The 23,812-nt window shown below is 43.1% G+C and overlaps 1 protein-coding gene across 1 annotated transcript in view; it reads right to left on the bottom strand.

Annotated features, from left to right (window-relative positions):
- Positions 1 to 23,512, bottom strand: part of FARP1 (FERM, ARH/RhoGEF and pleckstrin domain protein 1) — a 224,522-nt gene extending 201,010 nt beyond the window's left edge. Inside the window, exon 1 of the mRNA XM_048494114.1 lies at positions 23,194 to 23,512. The gene's annotated coding sequence lies outside the window, so the exon portion shown is untranslated. The remainder of the gene's footprint in view (positions 1 to 23,193) is intronic.
- Positions 23,513 to 23,812: the final 300 nt, after the last annotated feature.

Consider the following 23,812-nt stretch of genomic DNA (forward strand, 5'->3'; position numbering starts at 1 on the left):
ATACTATAAATTCAGTCACTAAGCTATGATCCCTTCCCTCCAAATCAGGATAAAATGTATCTGAAAAAGTGAATCCTAGTCTATGAATTCCTGCCTCCCAAAATTCATTAGCCTTCAAAGTGCTTTGGTTCTGTGCAATTCGTTGTTCCTCTTCATTTTTGTAATTAGCTCCTTCGAACAAGTGTTTAGCCCAGGGGTAGGGAACCTGCGGCTCTCCAGATGTTCAGGAACTACAATTCCCATCAGCCTCTGTCAGCATGGCCAATTGGCCATGCTGGTGAGGCTGATGGGAATTAACAGACCCTGGGCTATCTGGAAGAAACACAAAATTCTGATTTAACTAAGTATTGTACCTGTTAACCCAAACACAAGATTTTTATAACATGTTAAAGTACTATACATATAGATTTTGCAGCGTAAACAGAATCTCAGATGTAAAACATTTTCCTTTTCTTCATCCGATCAGTATAAAGTCAATCAGTCTAGGAATTATCTTACTGTTAGTCTTATATTGTGGTGGGATTGCACTTCACAACCAGCTAGTAGAAAATAGTGGGTTCCTACTATGCCCAGTCACAATCTGTGGATCCTAAGGATAAGTATACTGTTTTCCATCAAAAGATCAAAGTAGACTTATATATTTATCTGCTGCCACTTCCTGGACCTTCTTTGTTGCTGAATGTTTTGCTTGGGTCCTAGTGCCTACCTTGCTCTGTTTTCCCACTCTGTTCGAAAGATCTGCTGCTTTTCATACAAACAGGCTGTATAACACAAACAGGCTGCCTCATCTTGCATGCACTCTCTTTTTTCCCTCCAAGGAAGAGGAGCAGGAGGCTGACTCTTCAGCTCGCAGGAAGCCAGGATCCAATTTATCGGGTGCCTTCAAAGGGAGTTGTTTGCCTTCTACACCTTGCCCTGCCCCCTCTCGCCACCTCTTTTGGCCTTCACTGCAACTCAAGTCAACTGGGAAGGTCGCTCAGCACAAGGGCACTGAGATGCCCCCTTCTCAAGCCTTCCCTCACTTTGCAGTTCTCCCATACAGACACACACACCAAAAGAGTCCCTGAACAGAATAACCGTTTTGATAAACACTGCACTTAAAAATGAATATAATGCTCACGGTCATTCGGGACTATTTTTTATGGTAGAAGCATGCTACTTTCTCTTCCGCCAAACCACTACTGACCGCACTTAGATCTTTTGGTGGAAAAGAGTATAGAAGTCCAAAGTCTAAAAAGAACAGTTTTTTACATTCCAGCACCCAACTTCTTCGAAGTAAGGGGATAGTCAACATAACGCTGATATTCAGATTGCTTTCAAATATATTATTTCATTTTAATGTTTTTCTTTCAATACAGTAACCCATAATCAGAACCAGTATGAAGCACAAAAAACAGTCTAATAGTTCACACATTAAAGAGAAGGAAGAAATTGTACACAGTCAAGGTTTTTCCTTTCTTATCCACTTATTTCTAACAGCTTAAGAATTTTCAAATATATCACTTCAATAAACACTTTCCTCCTCTTAAAGGACACTTTTAGCCTAGCCACTGTGATCCACGCAACGGTCATCTCCAGATTAGACTATTGTAACTCGTTCTACGCGGGCCTTCCCTTGCATTTGATCCGGAGACTAAAACTGGTCCAGCATGCAGCGGCGCGTCTGCTTGCAGGTAGCGCCACCTGGCTACATATTCAACCTATACTGTGCCAGCTGCACTGGCTCCCGGTGGAATTCCAGATCATCTTCAAGGTGCTGGTACTGACCTTTAAGGCCTTACGCGGCCTGGGACCATCGTATCTTCGAGACCGCATCACCCCATATGTCCCTGCACGGCCTCTCCGATCGGTTGAGGCCAATTTACTGGTGGTCCCTGGCCCCTCGGCGATACGGCTGGCCTCCACACGGGCCAGAGCCTTTACGGCTCTGGCCCCAGCCTGGTGGAACGCTCTCCCTCCAGCTGTCCGGGCCCTACGGGACCTTGGTGAGTTCCACAGGGCCTGTAAGACGGAGCTGTTCCGCCGGGTCTTTGGAGGAACCGGCCGTTGACGGTTCCCCCGCCCTTGGCCCGGCCCTGACATCTGGGCCCGGCCCTGACATCTGGGCCAGGCCCTGACATCTGGGCCAACTGTCATCTCAGACTCGCCATTCCTCCCTTTTGGCGGAGGGAGGGAATTTTTAGATTAGAATACTGGACGCCTTTCCCCCCCCTTTTGGGGGAGGGGAGGGAATTACAATAGTAGACTATTGAAAGCCATCTATTTTACTGTAATTTATTATATTTATTAGGAACGTTTTTATGGTTGTCGCTGCTTTTAAATGTTTTAACTACTTATACTGTTTTCCCTCTGCTGTACACCGCCCAGAGCCCTCCGGGGATGGGGCGGTATAAAAGCTTAATTAATCAATCAATCAATCAATCAATCAATCAATCAATTAATTAATATCCATATCCCAAGTAAGGCTATTTATCTTTAATGTTTACTTTGAAAGCAGCATCCAACCTTTCTTTTAGATTCCTGCAAAATAGCACACATTTTACTAGCCATATTCACTCTTGAAATATGTCAGTGTCCTTTAACTAAATGCAGCTGTCAAACTACAGATTAAACAGATAATTATTTTTCACAGCACTGTAGTGCCCAAATAACGCTTAACCATCTCATTTATTATACCAAAAAGAAAAAAGAAAAAGAATAGCAGGAACCACACTTTTAGGAAGCAAATAAAAAAGCAACATTCATAAAAATGGGATGAGGCAGGCAAAGAATTTAAAGCTGCATATAGAAAATAATTTTAAAGTAAGCTGAAAATGTTTTTGAAATAGGAATAATCTGCCAGAGAATACAATCATATTTATTTTGTCTTCTGCTCAACAGGTTTCAGACACAATTTTTAAACTTGTAAAATCCTCTTTATCAGAAGAGAGATTTGTGTTTATATCATATGCACAGATCCCCTTTTCAAACATTCTTCAATTCCCTAAGATACGCAAGTAGTAAACACCAATACAGCTTTTCTCCTCTCATAATAGTAGGGAAGGTAATAGCAGCTTTTTTGTGACTGCTAATGCATTTATTCATGTGATTTTTTTTTAAAAAAAGAGTCTGTTGCTTGATATTCCAATAGGAATGAATCAAATCGTTTGGGCTGTCAAAAAAATCTTCCAGACCTGCTTAAAATCAACCAGACCACAAACTTTTTTTCAACAGAATAGGCACATTCCAAGCTTCAACAGTCCTAGAATGATATACCTCGGCACAGCCTCAGACAAGAAACTGAATGGTCAAATTAGGACAACTTTATCCTATGCCAAAGCTTTAGCCAGCAAAAACTTACTCAGTTTATTTCACAAAGCTGCTTCTATCTAGGACAGGGGTCTGCAACCTGCGGATCTCCAGATGTTCATGGACTACAATTCCCAGCAGCCCCTGCCACCATGGCCAATTGGGAATTGTAGTCCATGAACATCTGGAGAGCCGCAGGTTGCAGACCCCTGATCTAGGAATAAAGGGTCAAAGCTTTAGGCACTAAAAAGGAAGCAAAAGAATGCAGGAATTCCAGGCCAACCACTGGGGTTTCAACTATGATTTTCTAACAAGAACCCAAACCTACATGGTGCTTCCAAAAACATAAATGACCAGATCTTTTCATGAAGAGGAAAGTCTACATAATCTCTGCTAATAAACGCTGACAACTGCACAGCAGGGCTGGAAGCAAGGGGGAACTACATCTGGGGCACGCATGCGCCCAGCACCCCTGCCACGCCCTGGAACGCCCCATACAAGCACGATGCGTCAGCCCCCCCCCCCTTGGTGCTATGCCACTGCTACACAGGCACATTAAGCATCTAAACAATACAATTTAACTATAACATTTCTGCTTGGAGTCTACTCAAATATCTGAAAATCAGTTCAGAAAATCAAGCAACTGTTTAGTATTAGAGATGTGAAAGCCGGGGGGGTGGGGGGGAGGTTAAAAAAACTTTCTGAAATATCTTCTCTTTTGAAACGCATTAAATGTTTTTAAGACAACCTTTTACTCACTCCAAAAATGTGGAATAAAGATTTTTATGTTACAGCATTAGATAATGATAGTTCTAGTCTATTCTGTAGTCATTTTTAGCACATTTCCAAGGATTATTTATTATCTAATCCGGGTTGGATCTAGCCAGTTCCTTCTATCAGTATAATTTAATCCCCTTCCTTTCTCCATTGTTCCCATCCCAAATGGCTTTTGTCCATGCAGGTCCCATGAATCCAGGAACAGTCTTTGTGGTAGTCAAAGAGGATCCTCTCTTTCACAAGCAGGAGAGTTAGCTGGATCTACCCAATGACTAACAGATGGTCAGCTCTGGATGCTCCATCGTCTAAATCTAGAAGGGTGGCAACCTGAGAAAGGGCATTCATAACCATGGCAACAAAGTGATCAAATTCCCTCCCCAGGGAGATTCGCCCCCCCCCCCCCCCCCCCAATCATCGTCCTTCACCAGTGGATGAAGACTTTTCTATTTCATTTGGCATTCCCTCACTGACTCTTCCCATTTATGAGTGCTGTTTTTAAGTGTTTTATGTAGCTGTGTGTATGTGTGTATCTATATATCTATGTGTGTAGATATAGACATAGATATATTTGAAGTTTGCTTTAATGTTTTTGATTGTTCACCACATTTTTGGCTTTCACATTGCAGCCAACTTATGGCAACGTCGTAGGGTTTTCAAGGCAAGAGACATTCAGAGGTGTTTTGCCATTACCCGCCTCTGCTTTGCAACCCTGGACCTCCCTAGTGGTCTCCCATTCAAATACTAAACAGGGCCTATCCTGCTGAGCTTCCAAGATCTGACAAGATTAGGATCGCCTGGGATTTCCCAGTCATGGGGGTCACACACACACACACACACCCTGAGGATTCTAAATGTAGGGGATTGTCAACTGAGTGGAGATGTGGCATTAAAATGTTTTAAATAAATAAATAAGATCATCCATTCAAATGCCAATGTGAGTAATATACACTTGCTAAGGTCCACACAAGGAGCAGCCTTGATATATACCTGTCAAAGACTGGCAAGTCGAGGAAATCCAAAATTCATGTTCTGATAGTGTACAGCATCTTCAGAGGATCCTGTTACTGATGCTCTGAAGATGCCAGCCACAGATGCAGGTGAAACATCAGGAGAAAATGCTACTGGAACACGGCCATGCAGCCTGAAAACCCCACAACATTCCAATAGCATTATACATAAGTTTTGAAACGGAATGTATAGAAATGGAAATAAATATTATTTAAGAAAAAAACCCAAAAAAACCAACATTCCAATATCATGAACTGTTGGCAGGAAAACATTGAAATCCACAATCTTAAAAAAGGAGAAATATTCATTTAATGACAACACAAAGCTTTCTAGGAGTTCAATAAACTACACAGGGTATTTAAAAACCAAAGGCTGAAATACTTCAAATACTACATATTGTGTGATGAAGAGCTCAGACTGAAGTCACCAGACAAGAACAGAAGGTTTCCAGCAAATGTTTATGAGGGAGTAGGAAGTGAGACATGCTAACAGACACCACAATTATTTAGAGGATCTAAGCACCGACGACATCAGTAAATTTCAACAAAAGGAATATGGTTGAATAAGACAAAAGAGGAACAATGTCATGACTGTTAACTGCATTTTGGATTCCCAAAAATAAAACATCTGACTTTACAGAAGCATGAACCTATTTCCTATAATGAACAGGCAAAATTTGGTGAAGGTCAGTATTCAAATGTGAATGTTCACAATTCCAGACAAATCTAAAGGATGTCTGAACACTGTAGATAGATATATCACTGAATTCTGACATCACATTTCAATATCTCTCAGCCAGGGGAGGGCAGCAGCAGCCACATGACAGTTTCGCCCCTCCGCCGGGGTAAGTGCACCAGAGAGGACGGATCCACTGGTGTGGCAGCCGCCCCACTCCCAGTGGCAGATCTGCCTCTCCCTTGGATGGGTATGGAAATCACCCACACCTTCTCTCCAATGGGTATGAAGGTTGACGCTCCAGAGTTGTGGCTAGTTTAGATCTGATGGACATTTTTAAAATCTGTAAAACCTGAGGATATGGGCAAAATGCAAGGATAATTAAGGTTAACTAGTAGCAAGCAGTGAGGGAAGGGAGATTATCATATGAACAGCAGAGATAGTGACCATCTTGTTAATCAAGGGAGTGCAAAAGGACCACTGGTTTAGTGATTTTGGAAAATCCCAGGTTGAGGGGAATAGAATGACTCTAACTTGTTTTGGAAATGGGACCTGTGTGAACACCCCCCCAACCCCCGGATAATGGTTTTAATAACATGCAGCAGACATCGTATTTGGTCTGTGCAGAATCCCGGTTACAGACAAACCTCTCAAGAATTATATCCCAGGTTCTATTGTAATGAAAACAATGTGAAACCTCTTCAACTTGACAGGGTATTTTCTTTAGGCAATAAAAAAGAATACACAGTGACCGTATTTCTTCCTTTTTTAAAAAGGAAAATAAAACAGGCCATTAAATATCAGATAGAATCAGTTATTATATTTTACTGTCAGCAAAAAGAAAATCCCCGATCGACTTTTTCTGCACATCCAACGATGCAACTGCACAATTCTCTGGCACTGCATCTCTGCATCCAGAACTTGGGACAGTGCATGAGAGTCCCGCCCTCGTGTCAGCAGGCACACAGAAGGGAAGGAGGAAACTCAGAACATCTGGGCCAGTTGAGTTAAGACCTGAGGTAAGCATTTGCTCCACCCTTCTGAGAAAGTAACTTAGAGAATGAGATTGGCCAAATGACACAAGCCAAATGACTTTTGCCCCTTGTGACTCATATCCTGGGGCTCACAATCTATGAGTCATGCTGGTGGGATCAGCCAAGATGTTCCCATGGGTCATCCTCTGTTTTAAATGTGATTGGGGTTTTGCTGGGAAGTACATTTGTTGGAATTTCTATCATTTACGTTAACTTTTGCAAGCTATTTTGAATTGGTAAAGGAAAAAAGTGGGATAAAAATATTTCAATAAACAATCACCTGACATTGTCAGCTTTTTACAAATGATTACTACCTTTCAAAAGAGGGCTGTAATCTTATCATATACTGAATAGTCTAGGAGGATACAAGCCCACACATGTATAATGCTACAATCAATACTATTTAGAATAAGTCTCAAGCAGAACACAAGTCTCAAACAAACATTCTCAAAGTTTGCATGCTATTGGTTTTAATACTACAGAAAAAGGATGGGAAACTTTCCAGAAGATTAAGAAAATAAAGGCAAGAATTCAGACTTCAGTAATTATTGTACTATCAAACCCATGTTTTCTGCTCACCTTGCGTTTTGATTGTTTGAGTCACCATTTTTAGCTGCTACATTTAATAACAAGACGACTAGTCAGAAGACTCCAGAGAGGAGGAGGGAAGACAGGGAGAGAGAGATAGAATGCTATACCCTTTCTAGCATGCCAAGATTTAATTCCTGAAGACAGCTTCCCTTTCAAGCAGGTCATGTGTTTGCGGCCTAACATTTTCACAGCTGAATTAATTGATCAGATCAACAAATCCTAGATTTTCTAGCAGCAATCTTCAGGCAAACATCGCCTCTATTTTGTATTAATGTTTTATTAAGTACAGTCCTTTAATTGGAAAGAAATCTCAGTATAGCCCTAGGTTTCGCAGTCCTAATTGCCATTTTACAAAAATCATATTTGAATTATAATTGAATGATTTCATTTTGCTGAAATACAATTTCCTCTGGGATTACTATTTATTATGACCTAAGTCTTTAAAAGCATTTGGAGAAATTGCTATTGCAAGTTTCAAGTTATACCAGAAAACTTGTGTGTGTATGTTTGGGGGGGATATTGTTTCCAGGTTCCACAAGGAAATACATGCTTTCAAAAGGTAAAAATTATGACTCATAGCTAACAATGTATTGAATACACTGGTTGTTTGGTTAACTGCTATCTCTTGTCCTAACCTACTTCATAGAAGAAGAATCTGGATTTTAACCCCACTTTTCTCTACCTTTCAGGAGTCTCAAAGCAGTTTACAAATTCCTTCCCGTTCTCTCCCCACAACAGACATCTTGTGAGGTAGGTGGGATTGAGAGAGTTCAGAGAGAATTGTGACTAGCCCAAGATCGCCCAGCAGGTTTCATGCGCAGGAGTGGGGAAACAAACCTGGTTCACCAGATAAAGAGTCAGTCACTCACGCGGAGGAGTGGGGAATTAAATCTGGTTCTCCAAATTATAGTCCACTGTTCTTAAACACTACACCACACTGGCTCTTAAAAGAGTAAAATGGTGGAGAGGGAGATCACGGGATGTCACTTTGTACCCTGTGAAGGAACAGAGGAATAAAAATGTACTTAAAATAACTGACTTGCCAATTATCTTTATACATTTGTTTGCTTCTAATATAGTTTCTTTCCATTTTAGACCAAGATATCAAAATGGACATTCATTACAACATTCTACAAATCAAGGTCAACCCCCATTTCAACTTACAAATATGTTTTTACTAGAAAAGATGACAACCAGTCTGTTGAGAAGTCTTTGTCAACAGGCCTCTCAAACATCAAACGATGCTACTTTAGCACGGTTTAAGAGACAGTCAAGAGAGAACAAAAATAGTGTGCATGAGGAAAGGGGGTGACTGTGACCTAGGCAATTTCAAAACCATATTGGGTATTCCGAGGTCAAATAATTATTGGTTTTGCCTCTCAGCTAAGATAGTCACTCTGCAGAAAACAATATGAAGCTTTCCTACAGCAAAAAAGATTTTATACATCGATTTAAGATTACAAACACTGACAGGGCAACTGCTACATCAAGAATTATTAATCCAGGCTTCAAAGGGTAAATTATGTAGTATTCCCACTACACCCTAAAGCACTAAAAACAGCTTACAATATTATCCAGGTACAAAGGGCGACTCACAAGAAGCCTCCATTTATGTATACAACTGATTATATCCCCAGCAGAAGAATTTCTTGAGTATCCTTCAATGTACCCATTTCCTACTGCAGAATGAACAAAACACTCTGCAAATGTGACTACACTCTTAAACAGAACTTCTTTATTCTAATGTACTGGCAAGCAACTTTTTATAAACTTGCCCAAAAACAAAATGTACAATACATGATGTACCCTCAATACCCCACACAGTGTGCCTAAACCAAGAGCCCCCCACTGACAAATGAGTCACTGAATACATTTCCTTTCTCCACCAACAAACCCCCTTATTTATGCCTGCACCCTGGAATACCCAGGAATGTGTCAATCATGTGATCACAAATATAAGCAGAAGGAATTTTTACATGATCGCTGAGCTAAAAAAATTTGAAGAGAAGAAGAAAATCAGCAATTACAAAAGCTGCTGCAGGCCACGTCACTGCAATTTCATCAATCTTTATCACTCCCTTGTGCTTCAAGCCACGTTCCAGGTTTTTGAGGTAAGGTATATTAATGGGGCCCTACACTCTGCCTTCACATGAAAGCAAAACGTGTGCCTTTTTGCTTTGGTCAAAATCTACAGTCACTCTCACTATATAATATTTTTTCCTATGAAAAGGCAGGGTATAAATGAAACGAATAACACAATAAATAATTAGAATTTTAAAAACTGGTTCTACACACAGATGTATGTGCAATCTGTTCTTAATGAGCATTTATCAAAGAATTACAATACCACAGATGCACAATGAAGAATGCATAAGATAGCCTCCCAAGAGCGTGAAAGAAATGAACAAGCTTCTTCAACAGTAGAAAAATTAACTGCAGATTATACAAAACAAGTCTGATGAACTAACTGCAGTTACTTCCAGCAGACTGGAGTCTTTGGCTTCAGTCCTGCACATTAGCAACCTAAATCCCACTGAAATGTAAGAAACCATTACCATTTGTGCATGCTTCAAACCAGGACAGCTTTTGTGGGGCTCTGGGCAACACCCACACACACACACAAACCCCCCCCCCCCAAAATCTTCAAGGTGCCTTAACATCTAAACCCTGCCTTTGCTAAAAAAAAACAAACTGCAGCAGACAGGAGACAAACACCAGCCTTTCAGATTTATTATCACTTTTATTTTCATGTTCAACACACTAATATCATGCTTTGGCATGTCCCCCAACCACTTCAAATTAGCCACCCAAAGTCATCAGATAGCCAACTGAGGCATTTTATTTTTGCTTGTTTCGGGGTGGTTGTTGTTGACAAATAGGTTTTAAAACATTTATATCCCACTTTTCCTTACAGTTCAAAGACTCACGAAGAAGGGCAGATACATATTCTGAATAAGTGTGGCATTTGTAATTTTCATTACAGTTGCAAAAATGCGAGGGCAATTGGGAGGGAGGGGTAAAGCACTTTACCATTCTTTAGACACAATGACTAGCAGATTAAAAGGGTGTGCAAAGGCCGGGTGGGAAGGATCTCAACTGGGAAAGTGGGTGAAGGGTTAAGCATCAAGACAAGAAGCAGACAGATTTGAAAATGTTGTTTCTCTGTTCTCCTGCTGGAACAAAATGCTACTCCTAAAGGGAAGAAAGAATCCTTTTCTCCAAGGTTTTTTTTGGGGGGGGAGGGGGGGAGGTTTAATTGGCCTTATCTTTAGTCATGTGTGAGACATCATAAACTGGAAACAAAATTATGCTTTACTGCACGAAAGGCTGTAAACCTTGTACCCAACTGCATTGAAATGGGCAAAAAGACTGTTCTCATCTAACAAATGCTCTGACTAAACTAATGGGGTGGTGAAGCACATGAAAACGGCTGCTGTACGATTAGACCATAATATTTTGACTATATGCTTTTTGACTCTGAAGCTGGATAAAATGCAGGAACATTTGTGATGATCCCGAGATGATGAAATAGAATTTAAACTGTGACACTAGTGGCTCTCCCCCCAAGCCAACCCTCCAGCCTTGATCACCTTGGGAGCTGGAAAGCCCAACTAGAACAGACAGGTGTCTCAAACTGTCTGTAGAAAATGCAGAGAGAGATGAAGCAAGTAGCACCACAGGCACATACAGATGAAACGAAAAATGTAAATTGAAAGCGGGCAGAGAAATCTGGTTTGACATTTTCTATGGCAACCAAAGTGCCGATGCAGGAGATCAGAATCAGAATTAAGAGACTGAAGCTTGGTCAGACTATTCAAAATGCCATAGGCATCCTTAACAGTCCAGAAAGTTGCTGAGCACTGTATCCCAAAAAGGACTTCCTCCAAAGGTATCTGAAAAGCCAGGTCAAAATACTGCAAGTCAACCAGTGGTTTGGCAGCCCAAGAATAACAATAGTCCTTCACAGATCCTTGGGTCTTCTAAGATTTCCACTTATTTCTGTGTAATGCAGAGCCCAAGATGCAAGTCTAACCCAGCTGATGTTGTAGGTAGCTAAAATTATTCTTGACATAAAGTGTCTATTCTGTTTCCTTTATACTTTATAAAAAATTTAGTCTCTAGCTGCTTTAAATTCTTCTGGAATATATTTTTCTCCTGTAGGGAGAAAGGAAGGGAATATGCTACACTTTACAGGTCTGTATTATTTTAAACAACCTACTAAGTCGCTGGCAGTAACTTTTGAACAATGATGTATTATGCAAGTTCTCTTGCTTGATGAGTTCAAGTTTCTTTTTCTTCTTAGAAAGCTGGTTACGTCCAGCTCAAAGGCAGGCCACACAAACGTTTCTTACCAAACACTAACTTTGCTTAGAACAGACTTTCCCACTGCTGTTTAAAGCCCACTGCTAGAAAATAATTTACAGAAACATATGCTCTTGCTGAATACAACAGAAAGTGCAGCCAACTGAATATGCTGTTTGCTACAGTTAGAGGCAAAGAACTTGTCTGACTAGTTATGGATAGGGGGTAGTATAGAGTGTTGGACTTACTTCTCTCCTAACAGCAGCCCCCTCCCCACCATACCTGGCAAAAGTCCGCTGAAAAAGAGGGATGAAAAAATAACTTGTGGTACAGCGTTAACTATCAGCTGTTTAAAGGTGGAAGAAGTCCAAAATTTTAAACAGGGAACGTAAACCTTGGGATAGTCAAAAGCAGTCTTTCAGACCCATCACTGCTTTCATTTTAACTTCCATCTACTACCATATAAGAACATTTCACTAGTTAAAGGATAGCAAACAGGTTTGTTAACAAGTGTGCACTCAACCAAAATATGAACACAGGAAAGGCAGTCATGTCATATATGTTTGCAAGTACAAGTATTTTCAATTTCAAATTTTACATTCTGAAGTAGATACAAATTGTTATACCTTTCTATTATCACAAAATACTGAGCAATTTTGCAAGTTCCCCAAAACTTGCAATCAGGCTAGATGTTCGGTAGAAAAAATAAAAGGCACATGGGCAGCAAGGGAGATAAGAAGGCTGTAGACCAGGGGTGTCCAACTTTGGTGCCCCAGATGTTCAGGGACTACAATTCCCATCAGTCCCTGCCAGGGCTGATGGGAATCGTAGTCCATAAACATCTGGGGTCTCAAAGTTGGATACCCCTGCTGTAGACCTTTCTAAGGCCATTTTGAGAACAAACCTGGGAAGGGTTATCTGCCAAATAACCTTTCCTTCCAAAACTCCAGAGAGCACTATCTACTGCTTTAGGCAGTCACCAAGCCTTTCATAAAATCAGCAGATATAATGCCAAAGGTCATCTCATCCATATTTTCATGCCTAGCCATCAACACATATCTCACTAACAAAAGGGATTTTTAAAAGTTCATTCCTGTAAACGAAGGACAATGAATGAAAGCTGGCATACAGAGATGAACAACAATCAGAAAACTTACACTTCCCATTTTTACTACTTGTTATGTATTTTGCCCTTGAAAAGGATTTCTATCAATGTAGAATAAGAACAGTGATAGGAAGAAGAAACTGGAAGACAAAACCTTTTGGCTATTTCTCTTGTGTCCAAGCTTTGTGTGGACCTAAGCCAACAACAATAACAAAAACCCCAAATATATTATGTTTGTTATCTTAACAGCCTTTGTCAGATTAAATCTAACACAATTTATATATAAACTAGCAGTATAGCCTGCTGTAGTGAAGAATACAGCGGGCTCTAGACAAGGCAGAGTGGGGACTGGGCTGACAGGAAAAGCAGTGGGCAGGCTGCTTGGTGACTGAGCGGCAGAGGGAGGACAGATAGGTCCCTCTAGTCAGTTGGGGAGGAGGAGGAGGAGGAGGAGGAGGAGAGGGGGCAGTGGGCTGGCTTTATCTGTGCGGAGTGGGAGAGAGCAGTGAGGGAATGGGAGGCTGGTGGCGAGCTCGGCAAGGTAGTACGTGGCAAGGCATTGTTGATCCACCAACCTGGCTTATATTTGGGGTGTGGGAGAGGCTGGTGGTGGGATCAGAAGGCAACAGGCAGCAAGGCTGTGCTGACCCACTGACCAGGATAGTCTTTGTGGGGGGTGGAGACAGCAGGCAGGAGAATGGTAGGCTTTGAGTAGGTCTGAGCTTTGTCTTGGGGGGGAGGGAAACAGTGGGGCAGAGGAAGAGAGGCTTCTGCTGGGACCTGTGAGGTGGGAGACAGCAAGCAGGGTACTGGGGAGTAGGAGAGAGCAGAAGGGGGAGTGGGAAGGCTTGACGGGGCTGCGGTTGTCAATCCACCAGTCCCCCCGCTGGGCTAGCTTGTTGTTTGGGGCAGAGGGAGGGTGCTGGGGCATTGGGGAGGGTGCTGGCAGGCCTGGTAGGGAGGGCAGCTTCTCACCTCCTTCTCTACTGGACCAAGCTTGCTTCTGGGTCAAGGGAAGGTGGGCAGGGGAGTGGATCGAATGTCACCCACCAGTGGGTGTGCAGAACTCCAACTGGTGGGAGATTCATCGTGAATTACATGTTAGGATATTCCAAATACAGATTTCTGTTGTGATAGTTTTCATAAAAACTGTAAAATGTAAAATGTCCCTATTCTGCTAATACTGTTTGGAGAATAGACGATGGAAGAGGCAGCAAGCATATTCAGAGTTCAGATGTCTAAATGGTCCCTCTCTGAACTCAAAAAGTGTCCATGTTCCCCCTTCCTTATTCAAAATGCCATATCAATAGCTTTGAAGAGAGTGTTTGACAAATACCAGTCCCCAGGTTGCCAAAGAACCTAGAATTTTTGTGGTAGCAACATAACACTGAATGATGAGATATGAGTCTAGTTCTTAAATAGTTGGCTTGACTTCTAGAGCCAAATAAAATGTGTCAGAGCCTCTTTCAAGATAATTCAATAAGCCAGATATATTTTTAGTACACTTTATTTTGGCCTTCTAGCCCTTATTGATTTTTCTGTGGCATCCAGGATTGGGCCAGACATATTCAAGGATGTAGGAAATGTCAGGATGATGTCAGGCAATGTCAGGCTAAATTCAGCACCATAAAAATTATGGTGACCAACTCACTTGTGCAAGAATGGTTTTTTTTGTTTGGGGAGGGGGGTTGGAGGCAGCATGCAGGAGAATGGCGGGCTTTGGGCAGGTCCTGGCTTTGTCTTGAGGAGGGGGAACGGTGGGCAGAGGAAGAGGGGCTTTGCTGGGACCTGATATGTGATAGGGCATTTTTTCTTAAGATGCCTTAATGTATACCAAAACAAGAATTCTCAGCAGTAAAGTGAAATAGACAAATTTGAATAATAGAAGATCAGGCAACACAAATAGCTGACAAGCATTATTAATACTCTATTTCTCACCTGTTATGAGAAAAGACATCTGAACTGACGCTACAATGTGATATAGAACTGTTGACACTAAGAAACTATAGAGGAAATGGGAAATCACAAAGCTTATCTCAACCACTGCAGCTTTTACAGCTTAACCAACCATGAAAACTTGTGCCAACACATTTGGGAATGGTAATACAATAATAACACTTTCATATTACATAGTTCAGTCAACTCAGGTTCAAAACACAGGTTAAAAGTTACTCAACCTAACACTGAAGTCTTAGCTAAGTGTGTATGAAGTCACTTCCAATGAAAAACAAATTCTTAAGTTGCAAGTAAGGCCGGCAAGGCAAGATTTTACACAGTTAGTTGATCAGTCTCAGCTCCAAATTACATGTTACTTCTAGTACATGATTGCCATGGGGACTTGCAACAAGAAGACAGCAATTTCCCAATGGCGATTACATGGTAGATACTACTCAGAAACATTTTAAACAAGAAATAAGTAATTCCTCACATTGCAGAGCAGTTATAATCAACTGTACCTTCCTCGCCTAAGCACTGTTCATACACTAATCATACCCCTTTCAGCAAAAAGAACTAAATAGAACTGTAACTTCACCCCCCACATGCAGGACCATTTTTGTTTTAGAATGCTTTGCTTGGGTCCTAGTGCCTACCTAGTTCTGTTAGGTAGGCATTAAGTCCCAAGTAGAGCATTCAAAAACAAACATGGACCAGCACATGGCAGATGAAGTTACAATTCTACTTAGTTGTTTTTGTTGAAAAGGATATAGTCTTGGGCATTTCAGTAGCTTAGTTCAAATCTCACATCAAATCATGGGTCCAGATCCTAAGCAGTGAAATTGTGCTAGTGGGAGACAACTTTCCTGTCTCTCCCTCCCTCTGCAGTCTCCTTCACCACTACCACCACACCAGTCACTTACTGTAGGGCAAACAGAGTCCGCAAAAGGAAAGACGACTTGCAGAAATCTCTCTCCCCTACCCTGCAAACAGAACTGATGTTCCATCAGAGGAGATGTGCTGACAGAAAGGTACTTTAGTATTCAAGCTACTGTTTTCATTAACCATGATTTGCAAGGATAACCTGAACTTTCAAACAATCAAACAAACCATAGTTAAAAGCTGCTTGTGAATTCTAATCTTAGCAAAAAAAAAATTCACCCTCAATCACAATTTCTCAAGAATATCAGTTTGACACAATGTCAAACTAGGGCCTCTTCTGTCACCTAAAAATGTTTCTAGCCCATTAATGTCTTGATTTTTGCATGGGGTTCCATGCGTCCCTGCCCCCACCCCCCAAATTTGGTTTTGGAAATGTTTCCGAAAAGTTTTTGCTTCACTGTTTCTGAAAACACTTTTGCAGTAATGTTTCCTCCTAAAATGTTTCCAAGATAGCTTCCCTCACAGTGCAATTATACTGAAATGATTTTTCCCGCCCAAAAACCCCTGGCCATCATCCATGCCCCATGTGGTCACCTATCCTCCCCAGCACTTGCACCACAATTTTTTTTGTCCCTCACATCACTCCACCCCTCTCTTATTTTTATCATTTCTTGCATTCTCCTTTTTTTCTCATATAATTGAATCAGTGATGCTATGAATCATCACTACAGTGTGTGCGTGGGGAAAAAAATTACAGTGGCCCGGAAACAGCATTCTGAGGATGGGAGTGCAGACAAACTTCGTAAAAAACGATGGGATCCAAAACACCTTTGAAATAGGTTAAGTGAAGTTTGCGAAAAAGGCTTGAATCAATAAGACTGATTATAAATCCAAAATGTTCTCTACCTTTTTAGTAGCAGGCTTATAGTTTGAACACAAGCCCATTACAACCAGCAATATATTAGTAGAAGGGTTTGAAAGGATTGTTAAAATACAGCATTAAAATGTCAGTTAGCTTGGATTAACTCCAGTTTCAACAGCTTCTCAGAGACATATACTGGACAAGTTACAAGGATAATTTTTCTATATACTGAAGATAAAACACTGAACTGCTCTCCCTTTGTTCTCTAGAGATCAATCTTGGCGAGGGGAGGTACCTTGAAAAAAACAGATCATGACAGGAACACACTTCATATTCAATATACGGTAACTTGATTCAGCTATAAATATGCCAAATATAATGACCTTTTTTTCAAAAATAATTAAATGGCTTATATTGTACAAGCTTGAGGAACTTGGGGTTTCTAGAAATTGCAACCAAACAAACTTACAACAAAAAGCAGTCGCATGGGTGAGGGGATGGCGCCCAGGGAAAAATGGTGCCCAGGCCCTGCCCCCCAAAAAGCAGCTGACTGAAAAAGCAGCCTGGTGGGAACTACACTTCCCAGGATACCTTGCAAGCCCCAACTTCTGCAGAGGCCTCCCGGGGGAGCTTGCAAGGTCTCCTGGGGAAGTGTAGTTCCCACCAGGCTGAACTCAGGTAAGGGGGGGGGGTGCTGGTGGGAGCTACACTTTCCTGGAGGCTGGTCAACGGGCTTGGCCCGGGTGGCACACACACACCGAGCCAAGGCCCAGCCACTTCTGGGAAGGAGGAGGGGCATGGCTGGGCCTTGGCACAACATGCATACACTGCCCAGCCAGACCTTGGCCCAGGCGGTGCCCACATGTTGTGCAGAGGCCCAGTCACGCCCCTCCTCCTTCCCGGAAGTGTAGAGGGTAATTTTTCCACCCCCCCATGTGACTCCCATGGGCACCCCAAGGCATCTACACCACTGACAAAAGGCTGACAAGCAATTAAACAGTTTAAGATGCCAGGCTTTCTGGTAAATAAATACACACACAGCAAACAATCAACAAAGCCACATGTTCTCAAAAGAACAGATTTCTTCTAAGCATGGGAAGGGCACCAAACCTACTAAACAGAAGCAAACACTCTGCTGTGTAAGAAAAAACCATATGTAATAACCCACTTCCAGCAGTATGCCACAATCAAATATGGCTTCAAAATCCATCAGCACTGTGGAAAACCCAGGATGAAAAGATGCAATGATATGATTTTAATTTCAGTTTTCAGCTTCCCTTTTCAATTACTTGCAATTTTTAGTTTTTAATTACTTGGAGTTTCATTTTGTTTCCAAGACAGGATATTTGGAGAAATACATGGCACATCTAGACAGCGCAGAGACATGTCCTTCAAGTACTCAATATCTAAGTTATCAAAAAGTTTATCAAGGAGCAAATTTAACAAGCCACTAAATCTAATGAGTCACTAAAGAACAACATAATAATTAAAGCAATTAAAATAAACTAAAACATTTTGATCTTATTACACATAACAATATGGGTACTGTCAATTAAAATGTCATGACAATATCCAAGGGACGGAAACCATGAGAAAAGAAAAAAATCTGCAGTACTAGGTGGTCACTACATCATCTCCCAGAGTAATATGGGGCTGAGCCTAAAGGAATGGGCATAGGGCTGCAAGCAATCCATCTGTACTGTTCTGCCATATAATGCTGTCCTCTTCCCAGTGAAACACATAACTTGCTTTCAGGTGATCCCTGGATCCAATCTCTTGCATCTCTATGTAAAAGAAATTCAGGGGATAGGGTTGAGAAAAACCTCAGCCTGATATCCCACAAAATATTTTACATGAATTTGATCATCATGGTTTTATAGTTCTTTCTAACAAATTTAAATAATAAAAAACAGGATAAACACATACTTCATTAATCGAATTTTTACTCCCAGCCATGAAAAATCAACCCCGTGGAAAGAATTTGCAATATTTGGGGGTAGATGGTGGGAAGTTTCTGGCTTTGGCAGATCTTCAGCGAATGTCACACCAGCGGGACAGTAACTGAAATTCAAAACTGTAGTGTATCCTTGATGAACAGGCCCAAACTGACAGAGGAGATGATAAAATGGGCCACAGTGGGGAAGCTGGTTGCAAATGTCATTTTACATTTCACTGAGTTTCTTGACAAGCATACTATCACAAGTTCCTACCTAACTAGTATGCATCTATGATATACTACATCTGTGTCTTAGCCACACCTATTTTTAACTACCGGTATATGCTTCAAACATCTTTCACAAGCCCTCTATGCTTTAGGTTTCTGAACCACAGAAGATGTGAAGTCAGCAGTGTACTCTTTGTTAGTTTTTATTTAAACACAGAAAGGTGCACTGAATAGTATAGAGCGCTTCTACTTCACCTGAAAATACAAGATAATCACAGATCGTGACTAAAGATATAAAATTTACAGCAATTCTGAAGCCTTAAAGGAAAAAAAACCCTGTAGATTCTTTACTTTTTTTCAGGAAAAAAATCAGAAAACTTCCTTTATTGATTCAGCAATATAAAAATGAATCATTTATAACTTAATATGCAAAATTGTATTATTTAGCACATTTATGAAATTTAAAAGTATGAATATCTTCATTTCTGTAAGACAAACTGCAGATATGCCCAAGGGTTGGAAAGACCTGCACCCTATGCTACCATAGCAGATGGATCATAATTCTTGCTATCTGAGAGGTAAGGAAAAATAAAAATTGAAGGCAGAAAACAAATTCTGTGGTAAAAGAAACCATATTATCATATGAGAAATCTTTTCATACAGTTAGAATAAGCAGAACAACCAGGATATTTTGATATCAAGTGAAAATGCATAACAATGAAAACAGTGAACTATTTAATACAGCATTATCAAATATGTTACAGCATATTAATTGTTACCAAAATGATTGACAGTTATTACACAAAAGGTTTTGGAAATGTATTCATTTAGAGCATACATAGGAATTAGAATTATCTAATGCTGCAGATGGTCTAATCCCTCACATAATCAAACTATTACTCATACAAAAAAAAGAAATTAGGTTTTTTTCAAAATTTCCCAATTTTTCTATTTTAAACAAGAAAGAGGTATCAGATTTTTGTCATGCTATACATTTTGTGTGAGAAACCATTAACGTAAAAAGAATCTAACTCATTCTTAAAAAAATATTTCTGAGGCATTTTTCAGTGTTTTGCAAAATTTCCCAATTTTCCGTTGGAAAATCTGAGAAAGTCCTCGAGAGTTTTTTTGAGTGTGCTTAAAATGCCATCAAGTCGCAGCTCACTGAAGGCAACCCTGCAGAGTTTTCAAGGCAAGAGATATTCAGAGGTGGTTTGCCATTGCCTGCCTCTGTGTGGGCTGAGAGAGTTCTGAGAGAACTGTGACTGGCCCAAGGTCACTCAGCAGGCTTCACGTGGAAGAGTGAGAATCAAGCCTGGTTCTCCACATTAGAGTCTTCCGCTCTTAACCATGACACCATGCTGGCTCTCAGACTTCTACTGCTCTTTAGAACAAGTTTTCTCACTCAAAAGGAAAAAATACTGCATGAGGGATTCAGTACTACCTAACATTTCCCAATAGTTTTCATTGGTGACTAAAAGAAGTTCCCAGAGAAAAAAAATGGAATTTTTCCAAATGTGCCTGTTTTCCGCTCAAACCTTCACATCACTGTACCTGTGCTTCTCTCATCTGGTCAAAATCCCACTACTACTGAGAATCCCCAGCATCCTCTGGACACACGGACCTTCCAAGCATCAGCCTTCTCTAGAATCCACTTCAGTTGGGTCATATCCAGTCCAGAAGGCCAGGGAAACACTAAACAGGAGCACCTAATTCAGAAGGATTGAAAGAGATACAGAATAGGATATCCTGATTGGCTCCATGCCAGAAAAAAGCTCTGGGAAGAAGAGTGACTGAGGCAACTACAAATGTGGTTGCTTAGTAACAAAGCACAAATCCACAGTTTTCCGGAATGATCCAGAAGCAGCAAGTAGCGTAGAGATGTTTAACTCTTCTCCCACAGGGATCAGCAGTTCTTTTCTTCCTTCTGGATCAGCCTTCATTCTGGAATTAAACCAGCCACAAGGCAGCAGCACCAAGATGGTCAGGATGGGTTGGAGTGAAAACAAGAAGAGACTGTCGGATCTACTGGGTCAAGGGACAAGGACCATCCTTCTGCATGCAATTTGTATTGCAGGCTGTTCTGGAGAACTCAGATGGTCAAAAAGACGGGGGTACAATATTCTAACAGTACAAATCAATGTATAAATATTAAATGTACTTAATATGAAGCAGATAAACACACTGCGATACTATCTCCCAGTATCAGACAAAATTTTGATTTCTCTCCATATCCTACTATAAAAACACATCTAACAATACTAATGTCCTAACACAGTCCACTCTTTTCTTGATGACATTTCTGAACGCTGGTTAACCTCATGGGACAAAATATGGGGTATAATACTTCCATGAAAAACAACCCAAGCAAATACAGCACCTTCATCACAAGGTAAGAGGGGCGGTCTTTCTGAGCATGCCCATCACCCTTCATATCCCTCTTAAAATCAGCATATGTTAGTTAATTGTAGACTTTCCCTCCTATCACAGCAGCAGGTGCACAACGATGCTTACTGAACTGAAGCAAAATCACCTTCTAAAGGTGTTTTGGAAGTGACGCCAAGGGCACTTCCACACATGCAGAATAATGCACTTTCAAGCCATTTTGAATGCACTTTGCAGCTGGATTTCATTGTGCGAAATAGCAAAACCTGCTTGCAAACAACTGTGAAAGTGGATTGAAAGTGCATTATTCTGCATGTGCAAAAGTGCCCCAAGAACAGTTCATGCACTTTATGAAACCAACAGGATAGGCGTTTGCCTAGCCAAAACACAACACACACACTGGATTGACCAAGTTGTCAATTTATCAGCACATCACACAAACTGAAAGACTGGAAAACCAACTTTTAAAAAACTCAGATAAAATCTCTCCTTGAGGCACAGCACCATGCAAAACCACATGGGCACACACAGGAAGCGGCCCTATACCAAGCCAGACCTTTCAGTCTGTTGGGGTCAGCACTGCCCACTCTCACTGGAAACAGCTCTGCTAGGTCACAGTGGGAAAATCGTTCACATAATCTACTACCTGATTCTTTTAACTGGTGATGCCAGCAACTGAACTGGGGACTTTCTGAATGCAAACTGGATGCTCTTCCACTGAGTCATGTCCCCAAACTTCTTTCCTTTCCTTTCCTTCCCTCCCCTCCAGTCCTGACTTCTGCGCACTTCTGGTTTGGGAGGGGGAGGGGGACTGCTTTTCTGCGTGTGAAAAACACCTTCCTAAGGTGAAAGAACTCTTTGTCCAAGAACCTAGGACAAAACATACTCCTTGCACATAAGCAAACTTCCCGCATTTCTCTGTGAAGCAGGAACTGTAGGGAATATACTGGTACACATCTGCATTCATAGCACAAAACCTTCACACTACATGCACATGTGTGAGGTGCTAAATGCAGCCAGCGCACCATACAAGGCCTGTTCAAGATCTGGATTCTCTTTCCTCTCTTTTGCTTAACGATTCCCTTGGCTTGTGGCTGGCAAGTGGGCCTGCATGTTCACGCCCACTGTTCATCCAAGGGGCAGCAGCCTGTCCATGAAATCCCTCCCCCCCCCCATATGTCAAACTGCGTCTTCTGTTAAAAAGCAGGCTTGCAGGAAAGGGGAGTGTCTCGGGCAGGGCCAGCCCTGCCCACTGATGAACATGGGACACAATCCGGCAGAAAAGTTCCCCGTGGCTTTAAGGCTTACTATGGTCTTCTCCCGCGGCGCCATCGTCAAATAAGGTTCGCCAGCAGCAAGTCCTTCGCAGCGGACGGGGGGGGGGGGGGGGAGATCCGTCCCCCTCCCTTTATGGCACCCAAGATCTGCTGTATGCAAAGCCAGATCTCCTGATCCCTTTGCCCCTCCCAGCGGGATTCGACGTTAAACGGCTCCAGGCCAAGACCAAAAATGCCCCCCGCCCCTGCAGGGCAGGTCCGTCCCGTCTGAGCAGCCGAGGCGCTCCTTTGTGCGCAGCCACCTCTGTTTTGCAGGGCGCACAGAGCTTGCTAGCCAGGGGAGGCGAGGAGGAAGAAGAGGGTTGTTCAAAGAACTGTTTAAACAAAAACCCTGTTCCTAAAAGAGACCAAAACAAAAGCAGAGGAGGGCACATCTGGGAAAGGGCAGAAAAGGGGAGTTTCTTCCGCCACGCCCCCCCCCCCCCCAGATCTACCGCAAAGGGCGAAGGGGCGGGGAAGGGGAGAAGTCCGAAGCGCGCCCACCGGGCTGCCCTTTGCGCCCGAGCAACTTCCACATCAGCCAATAAGACACAAAAGGCACCAACTTCTGCAAGTAGCAGCGGAGAAACAGCGCGGGGGGGGGGGGGGGCTCGGGGGCCCGGGAAAGGGAGGGGAGCCTGGACGCCCCCCGCGGAGAAGCAGCGCGCACACACCCCTCCGGCTGAATCTCGCCCCCGACCAGATGCGTCTCCGGCGGCGCGAAACCGAGAGGGCTCCTTCCCCTCCGTGGCCCGCCTCCCCCGCCACCCACCCCCAGGCGCCCGGCCGGACCCGGGAAACGCCCCCTCGGTTCGGCCAGCGCCCCCCCCCCTCTCCCCATTGTTCCCGTCCAGAGGCGCCCCCCTCACCGTGCGCGGCGCTCCACTCTCGGGCCCTTGGCGGCGGCGGCGGGGCTGGCAAACGAGTCGGGGGCGCCGGAGGGTCCGAGCCATTAAAGGTGCCGGGAGGAGGAAGAGGAGGAGGCGGCGGCCGCGGGAGGAGAAAGGAGGCGGCGGGAGCGGCGGGGGAGCGGCGGGAGAAGGGTCGCCATGGTCGGGGCGAGCGCGGCGGCTCGCGGAGGGAAAGCGGAGCCCAGGCGGGGAAGGGCGAGGAGAGCCCCGCTGGCCGGAGGAGCGGGAAGTGGCCGCTGCTGCTGCTGCTGCCGCCGCCGCTCGCTTGGCTGGCTGGCTGCCGCCTCCCTCCTCCGCCCACCCCCGGCCGGGCCCCCGCCTGAAGGGGAGGCAGGGAAGGCAGCGGCGGCGGCGGCGGCGAAGAGCCCCCTCCAGCGTCCGCGGTCGCCTCCTGCCTGGCGCTGCGCAGCTCCCCCCCCCCCCGCCTCCCCTGGCGGAGGAACACGGCGCAGACGCGGCCGGGCGAGGCCCCCTCGCTGCGCAGGGGGGAAAGAAATGGGGGCGTGTGGGCAGCCCCTTGTCCCCGGCCGTGTGGGCGAGTGGGAAGCCTTCGTGGGCGCCGGTTCCTGCGAGGCCA

This window comes from Sphaerodactylus townsendi, linkage group LG04 (genome assembly GCF_021028975.2).
Source record: "Sphaerodactylus townsendi isolate TG3544 linkage group LG04, MPM_Stown_v2.3, whole genome shotgun sequence".
NCBI lineage: Eukaryota > Metazoa > Chordata > Lepidosauria > Squamata > Sphaerodactylidae > Sphaerodactylus > Sphaerodactylus townsendi.